We start from the raw sequence: 12,996 nt of genomic DNA, 5'->3' as shown, positions 1-12,996 counted from the left end.
TCTATGATTATTTTCTTTCTGCCCCAAATCCTTTCTTTAAAAATTTTTTGTCATGGGTCTGTTGGCAGTAAACTCTGCTTTGTTACATCTGAATATTTATTTCACTTCTGCCTCAAATTATAGTTTGGGAATAGAAATCTTAACTGACAGTTTTTTTTTCAGCATTATAATGTGTTATTTTCTAGTCTTCTGGCATCCATTGTTGTTTTGAGAATCTGCTATTGATCTATTTATCACTTGCTTGTTGGTAATTGTATTTCCTAGAGTCAGTTGGGGATTCTTGATTTTTGTTTGTTGGAATAGTGAAAAGAAAATTAGGAAAGCCATACAGGACAGGAAAAGTAGCTAGTCAAAGATGTGGATTTAGTGAAAGATGAGCCTGATTCCACAAGAAGCTCTGCACCCTAAGGGAACCATAGAAATGTCCCACATTTGGGCCTTTAGTATAGCTTGATTAGCTGTTCTTTGGCAGTGGGCTGTCCCCAGAGGAGTATGGAAACTGAGATATTTCCAGTAAGCTGAAGACAATTATCAAAAGAAAGGTAGGTATAAGTTCACTGGCTGATATGGAGGATATGACCAGGGAACCAACAGAGTCTACTAAAGTAGTCAGTCTTTTATTTCTGGCTGTTCATAAGTCCTCTTTGTCTTTGATGGTACTCAACAGTTTATTGTGTATAGGTATGGATTTCTTTTTATTTATCCTGCTTGGAAAACATGGTTTCCTGGATACCAAGTTTCACCTCTGAAAAACTTTTAGCCAGTTATCTTTCTTGGTATTGTCTCTTCCAGGTGGCAAAATTTAAGAAGAGTAAATGCCTCCTTAAATTTTTTGCCCTAGCTGCCTCACTTGCCGCACCCTAGGTCTGGCCCTGGCCTCTGTTCCGTTTGCTTATCTTCCCTTCAGGGAATCTGATTGGTCACATGTTAGAACTTTTTATTCTGTCCTTCATCTTACATATGTTTCATCACCTTTTTTACTTTCTTGGTTGTATTTTATATATTTGTTCAAGTGTATCTTTCAGGTTATTAACTCTCTCTAAAGTTGTACTCAATTTTCTATTCAATGCATCTATTGAGATTGTAATTTTACAATTACAATCCTTTTGTCTTTTAAAATTCCAATTGGTCTTTATCTTTCCTTTCTCATGTTTTTAGTTCCCTGTTTTATATATTTAGAGATTTTTAGAATATTCATTATATGTTATACATCTGTCCATTACAAAGTCTGAAGTCCTCAGCAGTCTCATTCTGCAGTTTGAAGCTTCTTTGGACTCTCCTTTATGAAGGCCCATTTTCTTGTCAGTTGTGTTATTTTGGACTATAGCTCATTTTTGGCTTTTTAAAAATTCTGGGAATCCTAAGAGGTCTGGAATGAGGTTACATTACTTTGGAGGGGATTTAATTTGCTTCTTTAAGTTAATTTCTCTGCTCGAAGTTTTTCAGGATTTGTAATCAGTGTAATCCAACCCCAAAAGCTATAGGGGACGTGTGGGAAGACATTCAGGAGCCTTTCTGAAACCTTGAAAATGTTAAAGTATGTGGGCCGAGCGATGGGATTCACAATGTCCTGCTTGAGCAGTGGAGGAGCTGAGGGTGCGGGGCGTGGAGACCAATATCACCCTGTTTGGCCCTGAAGGATGGCTGGTTAGCCAAAGACGGGTAAGATTCCTCAGAGGAGGAACAACCTAAGACAGGCACAGCCGCAGAGGGGCCAACAGGGGTGGGGCATAGAGCCTTCCTTATATCACCCTGTTTGGCCCTAGAGGATGACTGGTTAGCCAGAGACGGGTAAGATTCCTCAAGGGAGGGACAACCTAAGACAGGCACAGCCGCAGAGGGGCCAACAGGGGTGGGGCACCGACCCCCAATATCTGAGAGAGGTCTCCTGCCCCCAGGGCTGTTTTGCTCCCCATGCCCAGCTCAAATCCACACCTGCTCAACTCGGACCCAGGAAGCAAACAAAGATAATTGCCTCAGTCATGTGAGGCCTTTGATTGTTTATGGGTGTAACCTGAGAATGTTAGCCCATGAACTCAATAAAAGCAACCTGGGATGAGTCAGCAGGGCTCTTGATCCGAGAGGTCTTGAGCCCCCCGTCCCACTTTTCTCTTCAGTCTGTGTCTGTGTCTTCTTCAAGCTTGCGGCACCCGTCACTCACCTCGAGTCTCCGAGCTGGTCTCGGCAGGGACGAACTATGATTTATGCATTTTTAGAAGAAAGATTTTCTTCTTCTCTACTCCAAGCTAGGGATGTCACAGATCTTTTTTCCCCTTGTCTCTTTCCCTTGGTAGAAGGCATTTAAAAAAATATTTTTTAAGAACTTTTATTGAGATACAGTTAACATGCAATAAACTGCATATATTTAGAGTGTACAATTTGGTATCCCAATCTCCCAATTCATTCCCCCCCAACCCTCTCCGCTTTCCCCACTTGGTGTCCACATGTTTGTTCTCTACATCTGTGTCTCTTTTTCTGCCTTGCAAACCGGCTGATTTGTACCAGTTTTCTATATTCCACAAATATGTGTTAATATACAATATTTGTTTTTCTGACTCACTTCATTCTGTATGACAGTCTCTAGGTCCATCCATGTCTCTACAAATGTCCCAGTTTCATTGCTTTTTACAGCTGAGTAACATTCCATTGTATATATGTACCACATTTTCTTTATCCATTCATCTGTCGATGGACATTTAGGTTGCTACCCTGCTGGGCTTTTTGATGTTCTTAGTTCCAACTCCCCCATCATTTTCAAACTTAAAAAAGTCTTGTGCACTATTTCCTGTCAGGCTCTTAAAACCCAAGCCTTTAAGATCCTAGTATTAGTAAACACTAGCAGGGCACTCATGATTTTTGCATGTGGATGCTACTGTTGTTTCAGCTCTGTCTTCATTTTGGCATTCTTATTTCTTGTGAGCTGAACAATGCATTTTAAAATATGTTTGTTGTATTCTAGATGGTTTGAGGCAGGGGGCTTTTCAAAATTACTAGTGTCTGTATTACCAGAAGCAGAAATCTCCTGATTGATCACTATACAGTTTTGATTTTTGTCTCCCATTTTTTCTGTAATACTTTGATATTGGAATATGGAGACATTCAACTGTTATTTCCTTTTTATAGATTGCTTCTTTTTCTTGTATTTAGATATTGTTTCGGTTTTCTGTGCATGAATACTTTCAGCATCATGAAATTTTCTTTTGCTGTGTTACTTTTGTCATTTATATACTCTACCAAAATTGTTGATTCCTAGAATGAGGATAAAAGTAAGACTTAATTTAGTTAAAAAAATTTTTTTAATGGGTTAGTTGATTTCCAAATTTTTGGACAAAGTTTTACACTTGCTTTAATGCATTTAGGCACAGAAACCACCTACCAATAAGATATGGCTATCTGACTAATCAAATTATCTTTCATTATCCTGTGGAGTAAATATAATATCAAATAGAAAGACTGTAAAGGGGTGCAAAGCTTCTCTTCTTGGACCAAGTCAAAAATATGAAAGTGGGTAAAGTGTTTTTTATGTCTTTCCTAAATTATTATTTTTAAAGATTAAGAGTAATGATATATATTAAAAAGTTATCATAGTAATTAGCTTGAGAAAGAGGCCAATAAAATGTGTTCATAGCATTTTTCAAATATAATGTGTTAGTTTAGTGATATTATGAATATTTAGAAAAATTATGTTTTCTTTCATCGCTTTTAATACAAAGGATTAATAATAGCTTATTTAAGCCTCCTGCATGGATATTAAAATTTATCTATTATTGATGTCTTCTGGATTCCTAATTTCCCTCTTTCTCTCTCTTTTTGTTAATGGTACTTTTATTTCATTTTTACTGGTGTTGGTGTGTACCAGTATGTCCTAATTGGCAAGTTTTTTGACATTTCAATCCAATTTACTTCAGTGTACATTTCTGAAAGATAAGGGTATTTATCTTACATAACCAATTTATGGTTATCGCAACTGACACACTGATAACCAAATTAAAATTAATTCCTTTTTACTATCTAATAAGCAGATCATACTCAAACATTATTTTCCTATTGGCAGAATTTTAAAGAATGATCTTCCTTGATGCTATGTACTCAAGTAAATTAACCTTCTTGCCTCAGCTAGCTCATATGTTGGAAATCCACTCACAAACCAATGCGAAGAGATAAGGTGGTAAAGAAATTTGATAGCTTTTTTTTTAAGATATGGGTACTAGTGCTTCATTAAAATAGTAAAAAGCACTTACTAGCCCAGAATTTTATATTACAACATTTGTCTTATTTTAAGGTTGATTTTCTTTTGCATTAATTGACTGTTTTCAAAGCTTATTTTGATGGTTTTCCATATGAATGTTTCTCTTTGCTTGAGGGTTTTATTAATTATTATGTTTGATTTTGGTTGTTGTTGATGGTGGTTATGTCAGCCAGAAACAAAATCCTGTATTACTACTAAGATATCTTTCTGGAACCTTTTCAGGACAACTTATATAAAAAGCCAGGAAACCCTAAAGTAGCTTGTAAGTGAATACCTGAAAACTAAGGAAATCTGAAAAGAATTCACAAAGGAAATGAGATCAACGCTGTGCTATAATATAGCATAAAATCTCCCAGGATTTAGAGAAAACAGTAGCTACTCTGCTATTATCTTTTAATTTAGGAGTTCTCTTAGACATTTACAGGGCTACACACCAGAGCTAAAGCATGTCATCTCTGCCTGTTTCCAACTGATGGCATTTATAGTCACTTGTGGGGGATATAGCACCTTGCAAACAAATAGCTTTCCAGACAGCCCTAGAAAGGAAGCTTCTGTTTTAATTCCTCACGAGTTAATTCAGTAAAATTCAGTAACACTGCAGGCAATAAGGCTGATAGAGATAGTGAAGCCCTCAATAATGATTTTAACAGACCAAAACACTTAGTGGTAAAATTGATAAGAATATCTTTCACAGAACCTACAGAAATAAATTAGCTGAAGCAAGGATTAAGAAAGCTTTTAGTTTAGAGGAATATATTATCTAAAGGAAGGTTCTAAAACTCTAATATTCCTAGGGATTAACTGTTGGTCTACCATTGGTCTAGAGTGGTGGCTGGAATTCTATATTTCTCACAAGCTCTCAGGACATGGTGAGGCTGCTGGTTTATGAACCATCCTTTGAGAATAAAGGGCCCGAAGCCTGAGAATTTGACTTTGCAACAGCATGCAATAAAAGGTGAGAAAAATATACAATAAAATGTATAAAAATCAATTCAGAGACAAGTGCTGAACGTGTATGTATGTTTAAGTGTAAGTGGCATGATATATGTAAATTGCTTTAAATTCTTAGGAGATAGTACCCATTCTAATATCAAAGTATAGTGTGGTTACAAATCTAACGAATACATGAAAAATATAAAAAATGGCAAAGATATACACAGAATAGAAAATTTTTATACAACATAATTTAGAGTACAGTGGGAGGCTTTGCAGTAAGAATTAATATTCATATATTTAAATAATAAGACATAAGGGCAGAATATGCACCATAGTAAGGGGTACTCACATGGAAATATCAGAGGTACACTATCAGCAGAAGAGTCAAGGGGATGGGATTGGTGACAGCTACCTGCCTTCAATCCTGCCTTTGCTCACTAGCTCTGTGGCTCAGGTAACTTCCAGTAATCAAACTGTCCCTCAGTTTCCTCTTCTATAAAGTGGGATAATAGTGTACCCAGCAATTAAGATTGTTATGAGTATTAAATGTGTAAGGTAGCAACTCAGAACAATGTCTGGTTTATATTTGACAGCACTAAATGTTTATTTTTTATTATCACAATAATAATAAGGTTCTTTTAATTCAGACTTAGAATTTTAAAAATAGTGTTCAAAGAGCAGAAGTTTTCTTGAGTCCATTTTCTTGCTAAATTACCTATGGGAAAATATTTTGATTTTTTGAATAAACAATAGAAAGTTAAAATTTAAGGTTAAGTAAATAAAATTATCAGTGAAATTAGAGTATATCATTTAGAGAAGACTGTTTTCATCAATGGAGAAAAGGTCTAAATACTAAAAAACAAAAGGATAGAATTTAATTATTCCCAGTATTCAGTTTTTTTGTATGTTTTAAACAAAAAATAGCTTTTTGTTGCTATTTTATTTCTGCCTTTCCTCTGTCATTGATTAAGCATACATTTCAAATGCCTGGGCCTGATTATTACCTTTGTGGCTTTTTATTATTGATGCTTAATCTAGGTATAATTATAATTCAGAGATGAACAATTTTTTTCTATCATTGCTTGCGACAGAGATAAGTGTTAATTATATTTCTTCTGTTATATTTATATTTTTTTCCAAAGTTTAAATTCAGACACTTTTAAAAACCTACAATTCTAAACCTTGTTTTGTTTGTCTGAAATAATTGTTTCATAAAATAAGAGGCAAGGGGAAATTAGAAAGGTATCCAGTTGGTAGTAATTTTAGTATTTGCAAAAGGAAATAATGTCAAAGATCAGGACTTAAAATCAGTCTCTGGGTGTTTCCTGGCTAATGTAGCCCAAATTAAAAAAATTTCTCAAACATGTGTACTATTAAATATTGCAAATATGCTTTAAAATGGAGTATACATACATTTTATGCTAGATTCCCATTTATTAAACAAAATCAACGAGTGAGCAATTTGGGAGGATTGTTATATGTTAAAAATATGGAAAATGCCTTGTGTTCCAGGGAAAACACTAATGTTCTGTCTTCAGCTGCTGGCCTGAGTTATTGCACTTGTAGATGCTGAGGAAGAACATTTGCTGATTGACATCTGCTCTTTTATTTCTTCCCAATCATCTTTAAAAGCAGGGATCATCTTTAAAATTTATTTGTGCCTTTTTTCAAGTGGTTCAGACAGATGGGTGGAGATTCCAATGCCATGTAAAGAAACTTACTGAAGTGTAACCTGCATATGGAAAAGTGTGGAAATCTTAAGTGTACAGCTTGATAAATCTTTGCAAAGTGATTACAACTGAAGAGCCAGAAGGCAGGTCAAGAAAGAGACTAATATCAGTACCTCAAAAGCTCCCCTTATGGCCTCTTCCCAGTCACTGTATAACCCACAAAAGGTCCCTCCCACATTTTATATAAATGCTGTCACGTTGTGCACTTTTTTTGCATATGACTTCTTACCCTCAACATTGTTTGTGATATCCATCCATGTTGTTCATGTAACAGATTTGATCATTCTCGTTAGTGTATAGAATTTCATTGTATGAATAGATCTTAATTTGCTCATCTGTTCTACTGTTAAAGGAGATTTGGGCTGTTTCCAGTTTTCCCCTGCTGTAAAGGGTCCTACTGTGAACATTCTTGTACATAATTTTTGGCAACCATGGTATGCCTTTAGAGTGGTTATAAACCCAGTAGTGGAATTTGTCTGGCCATAAGGTGTTGTATATGTCCACTTTTAGTAGATGCTACCAAACTGTTTTCTAAAATTACTCCAGTTTCTACTTTCTGCCCACATCAAGCAGATGTGACAGCATCCTTGTTCCATATTCTTGTCCACGTTTGATATTATCTGTTCTTTTAATTTTGCCACTTTTGTCTGTGTTGTGATATCTCATTGAGATTTTAATTTGCCTTTCCGAAGGATGAGAGTTGAAGAAATGTTAATATGTTTATTGAAAATTTCAATGTCCTCTTTTGTGAAATTTCTGTTTATGTCTTTTGTCCACTTTTCTATTGAGCTGTCTGCCTTGTTCTTATTGATTTATAGTTTATTTAAATATCCTGAATATGAATCATTATCTGATATATGTATTGCAAAGTTTCTTCCTGCACTCTGTGGCTTGCCATTTCATTCTCTACTTGGCATTTTTTGATGAGCTTTGTCGTTTTTTTTATCCCGTTTTCTGGGTGAGAATGAAACTTTATTTCTTTTTCTCCCAGTTTTATTGAGGTATAATTGACACACAGCACTGTATAGGTTTAAGGGGTACATCCTAATAATTTGGCTTACATACATCATGAACTGATGACTACAGTAAGTTTAGTGAACATCCATCATCTCATATAAATACAAAATTTTAAAAAAGTTGTAATGAGAACTCTGAGGGTTTACTCTCTTAACTTTCACACATAACATACAGCAGTATTAATTATATGTATCGTTGTACATTACATCCCTAGTATCTATTTATCACATACTTGGGCGTTTGTACCTTTTGACTGCCTGCATTCAATCCCTCCTCCCATGTTCCACCTCTGAGAACCACAAATCCGATCTCTTTTTCTATGAGTTTGTTTCTTTGTTTTTGAAGTATAATTGACCTATCACACTATGTTAGTTTCTGGTACATAACATAGTGATGCAATATTTCTATGCAAACCTTCTTAATTTAAATGTAGTCAGACTTATAGTATTGTCCATTTATGGTTACCACTTCTATTCTGTTTAAGAAATCATTGTCAACTGCAAAGGGAAAGATATTCTCTTCTAAAAGCTTTGTTGTTTTATCATCCACATTTAGATATACAGCCTCCTGAAACAGATTTTTTTATGTGTATGAGTTAAGATTCACTTTTTATCACAAATGGATACATAATTCAATCAGTGTGATTTAGTAGAGAGGTTGCCCTCTTCCCACTGCTGGACATTGTTAAACTTGCCATAATTTACTTGTATAATTAGTTGTCATAATTCGTGTAGGTTTGTTTCTGGACTCTCTTTCATTCCATTTTTTTTTTTGCCTGCTTTTGTACCAATTACACAGTTGTTAATTACAAAAACTTTACAAGAAGTTGGATATCTGGTGATTGAAGACCACCAGTTTTGTTTTCCTTTATTATCACCATGGGTAATCTTGGCTCTTTGCAGTCCTGTATAAATTTTAGCTTGTAAAATTAAAAACAAAAACAAAAACAAAAAAAAAACTACTGGGATTTTGATTGTGAATACACTGAATACATGGATTAATTTGGGGACAATTGATGTCCTTATTATATTGAATCTTCCAATCTATGAGCGTGGTGTATCTCTTTTTGTCTGCTTTATTTTCTCTAAGTAATGTTTTATGGGTTTTTGGTGTAGAGATCATAAACATCTTTTGTTAAGTTTATTCCAGGGTATTTGAGGTTTTTAATTCTATTTTAATAATGTATAATTTCTATTTTTTTGTTTGTTGTTACATGGTTGCACAATTTATTTTTGTACAATGACCCTAATTCAGTAACCTTGCTAAATTTACTAATTAAATAAAACTAATAATTTTTCTATGCTCAATGTTTATTATTTTAATTTTAAATCTATTTCATTACTCATTAAAAGAAATGGATTTAAAATTAGTCTCTATTGTTATTTTTATTTAAAAGTATAATTGGAATTTTTATTTTCAAATATTAACTGATTAGTAACATTAATTGATATTCATAATAAAAAGAGAAGCTGGACTCTAGGTGAGAGTGTAGAAAGGTGTGTTAGCATTACAGTAGGTGCTAGAAAAATTGAAATTATTGCCACTGCTCTGTCCTCACCTGCATCATACTCTTGTGCAAATGAGTCTGCCACTCTGGCCTTTAGTTTTCTCATCTGAAAAATGATGACATTGGACTAGATTCCTTTAAGTTCCTTTTTATTAGGGGTGGATGACTCAGACCACTGTTGAGTGAATGGTTTGCTTTCAGATTTTTTTCTTTTCTTCTACTCTTCCCCCATGGCATTGTGACTGGGGGTGGGGGTGGGCAACGGGCCTCTTATGATCTCATTTTGAGGGAAGGTAGTATGGGGGCCACGCCTACCCAGGACTCTTGTGTCCCCCTCAGAGCCCTTGGGAACTTATGTCTCCTTGAGATGCCACACATTGGCTGTGGGATAATAGCCATATTATCCCATAATGTGGGATAATGGGATCCTGTCTCAGGTTCATGTCTTTTGAAGCTTCCCTCCCTCATGTAACGCCCCCTAATTGCTTCTATGTCGTGTTAAATGCTGAATGCTGGTTTTCTCAGCATTCTCTCCAGTCTCTACCCTGAAAAGTAATCTGTTAGCCCTAATGCTCCTATTACCATGTTCATGTGGGCTTTAAACTTAGCGAAGGAAAAAATTGACTCAGTGTTTGACCCCCTCCTACTCTTCTGTCTGTCTTCTCCTCCATACAGCTCATGAGCCTGGGGTAGTTTTCCATACCCTTTACATCATACTCTGCGTTTTCTCCGCTCTTGATATTGCAGAACTCTGTGATCTAGTTCTCTTGGTCCACCTTCTAATATGTAAATGGAAACTAAGATTGTGTTTTTAAAAATCCTGTTTTCTCTAAGGAAAGCTTGATCTACAAGACTGTCGTCTTGCTCTGGACCCAGAATTCTTGCTAGGTGTCAAACGCTAAATACCTTTCTTATTTTATTTATATTGTAACAATCCTAATCCTTCTTGAGGCAAGTGCTACCCCTGGCTGAAAGGTGAGGTCAGACATAGAAAAATGCAAAAGCATTAAATGTAGATTTATTTCCAAATAATAGTATCCTTGTTATATGATGGTCTATCATTGCTCTCATTTATCATCTCCTTCCACCTCTTTCCTATCTGACATATTTGTTCAGATGTTCTTTAAATTTTGCACAACAATAAGGAATTGTTATGTAATTCTATCATAGAACATGGTGAGATATTTATGCTACGTGAGTTAGCTCTGTCTTATATTGGTTAATAGATGTTTAATACATAGCAAATGGCTATGTACTTATTAGGAATCTCCTTCCCACATGCTGACTATTGATTTAAGCACTGAAGGGGATAGGTGAGAGGTACAAGATACAATAATGGTCTTTTAGGAACTTAAAATATAGTCAGGAAGACATGACAGTGCCAGACAACCCAAGAAGGCAATATAAATTATAGGCATTGATTATAATTGCTATACAAGGTCAGAGAATGATAAAATCAGCAGAGTCCAAAGTACCTGGAGATCACTTTCTGGAGAAGCTGGCATTAAAGCTTCACCAGGATGGTAAATTTGGAAGATGCTGAAAAGTAAGAATTGAACCACAAGCAGAAGGAATAGAATTGGGAACCATTGGACACCGTGCCTGACTGAATAGGAGAGGTTATATCGAAGAACAATGTATAATTCATGGAATGTTCAGGAAACTTAAAAAAAAACAGACATATTTTACAATTTGTAGCTGCTTCCTCTGTGGGTCTCTTAAAGCTCAAATTATGAAAACTAATATCACAGAGTGTAAAATCGGAAAATTTTGGCCTCTTAAGGCAATAGCTATCAGATACCAAAGTGATATATGAGATACATTACTTTGTAGAAATTCCCTAGTAGGAGCATGAGAGCTAGTTAGATGATCCCTACATTCCTAACGCAAAAGGGGTGGGGGATCAGGCAGATTTCTTTGGAGTGAACTGAAGCATGTCCACAAGGTTGTGTGGTGTTTCCACATTTCCCCTCTTAGTGCTAGCAAGAGGTGCATTAAGGAGACTCAGTGAGAGTTTAAAATGTATCCCTTGAAGTTTGGGAGATGGCAGTAGAGACAGTGCTGGTTTCTGATGAATCTAAAGGCCAGGAGATGAGCCAGTGAGCAGCTCAAGGTAGAGCAAAGGAAAGGTTGAGTTTCCTGGGGCTGCTGTAACAAACTGCCACAAACTGATGGCTTAGCACAGGAGACATTTATTTTCTCATAGTTCTGGAGGCTGGAAATTCAAAGTCAAGACGTCAACAGGGCCATCCATGTTCTCTCTGAAAGCACTAGGGGATCATTTGTTCCATGACTTTCTCAGCTTCTGGTGTTGCTGGCAATCTTTGCATTCTTTGGCTTGTAGGCACATCTCTGCCTCCCTAGTTACATGGACATCTCCCTCTGTGTCTTTGTCTTCACTTGGTTTTCTCTGTCTGTGTGTATGTTTGTATTTGTGTCTCATAAGGACACCAGTCATATTAGATTAAGGATCTACCCTATTCCATGTAATGTCATCTTAACTTACGTCCCTACTTACGTGCCTGCCAGACTTAGTCTTTCCAAGTCCTTCTCTCTTGTGAAATTTTCTTAGACCAAATAGGACTGACGGTCAGCCAGTGTACATCAGTTCAGTTATTCTGGTTGAATTTTTTAAAAAGATTATTTATTTATCATTATTTAAAAGTTTTTATTTTATATTGGAGTAGAGTTGATTTACAGTGTGTTAGTTTCAGGTGTGCAGCAAAATGATTCAGTTATACAATACATATATCTATTCTTTTTCCATATAGGTTATTACAGAGTATTGAGTAGAATTCCCTGTGCTATACAGTAGGTCTTTGTTGTTTATCTACTTTATATATAGTAGTGTGTATATGTTAATCCTACCCTCCTAATTTATCTCTCCCCCAACCACCTTTCCTCTTCGGTAGCCAGAGGTTTGTTTCCTATGTCTGTGAGTTGGTTTCTGTTTTGTAAATAAGTTCATTTGTATCATTTTTTTGATTCCACATATAAGTGATGTCATATGATTATTTTTTTAATGACCCTTTCTTGACTGCAGAATATTCTTTCAATTCTTTCTGTTGCTTCAACACATTGTGTATTGTTTACTGATGGTATTTTCACAAATTACTTGAAATAATTGTCTACAAATATGTCTTCCACTAAATTGTTTTTCTTGAGTCCTTTTTGTTTATAATGATTTCTCTAAAGTCTGTTGTAGACTCTTGCTTGCAATAGGGGCTCACTAGGTGTTTTCTGAATTGGGTTGAGTATTCACAAGAGCAGCCAAGGGTCAGTTGCTTTAAGTGAATCTTGAAGTATCCCAATTTCTTGGAGGACATCTTTAAATTAAAATCCTCAGCAAAGTCAAGGGAAGCCACTGCAGTGGAGTGACAGCTTACTCATTCTCCTGAAATGCTGTTTAATCTTTTTCTCCCACCTGCCCAAAGACCTAAAACAACTCTTTTTTTCCTTTTCCATCACAGAGTCTGATTAATAAATCAGCAAATTAAGTAACATCCAGTATGGTAGGATTTTAATCATTCCATCTTATGGCTCACTAGGGCAGTGAT

At 35.6% G+C, this 12,996-nt stretch overlaps 1 protein-coding gene across 4 annotated transcripts in view; it reads left to right on the top strand.

Annotated features, from left to right (window-relative positions):
• INPP4B (inositol polyphosphate-4-phosphatase type II B) overlaps positions 1-12,996 on the top strand; it is a 746,563-nt gene that overhangs the window by 113,281 nt on the left and 620,286 nt on the right. The window contains exon 2 of one of the 4 annotated variants that reach the window (XM_057725718.1): positions 5,074-5,204. The exons of the other annotated variants lie outside the window; for them this stretch is intronic. The gene's annotated coding sequence lies outside the window, so the exon portion shown is untranslated. The remainder of the gene's footprint in view (positions 1-5,073; positions 5,205-12,996) is intronic. 4 annotated transcript variants of the gene reach the window in all.

Source organism: Hippopotamus amphibius, chromosome 3, assembly GCF_030028045.1.
Source record: "Hippopotamus amphibius kiboko isolate mHipAmp2 chromosome 3, mHipAmp2.hap2, whole genome shotgun sequence".
NCBI lineage: Eukaryota > Metazoa > Chordata > Mammalia > Artiodactyla > Hippopotamidae > Hippopotamus > Hippopotamus amphibius.
This window is presented reverse-complemented; position numbering and strand designations above follow the sequence as displayed.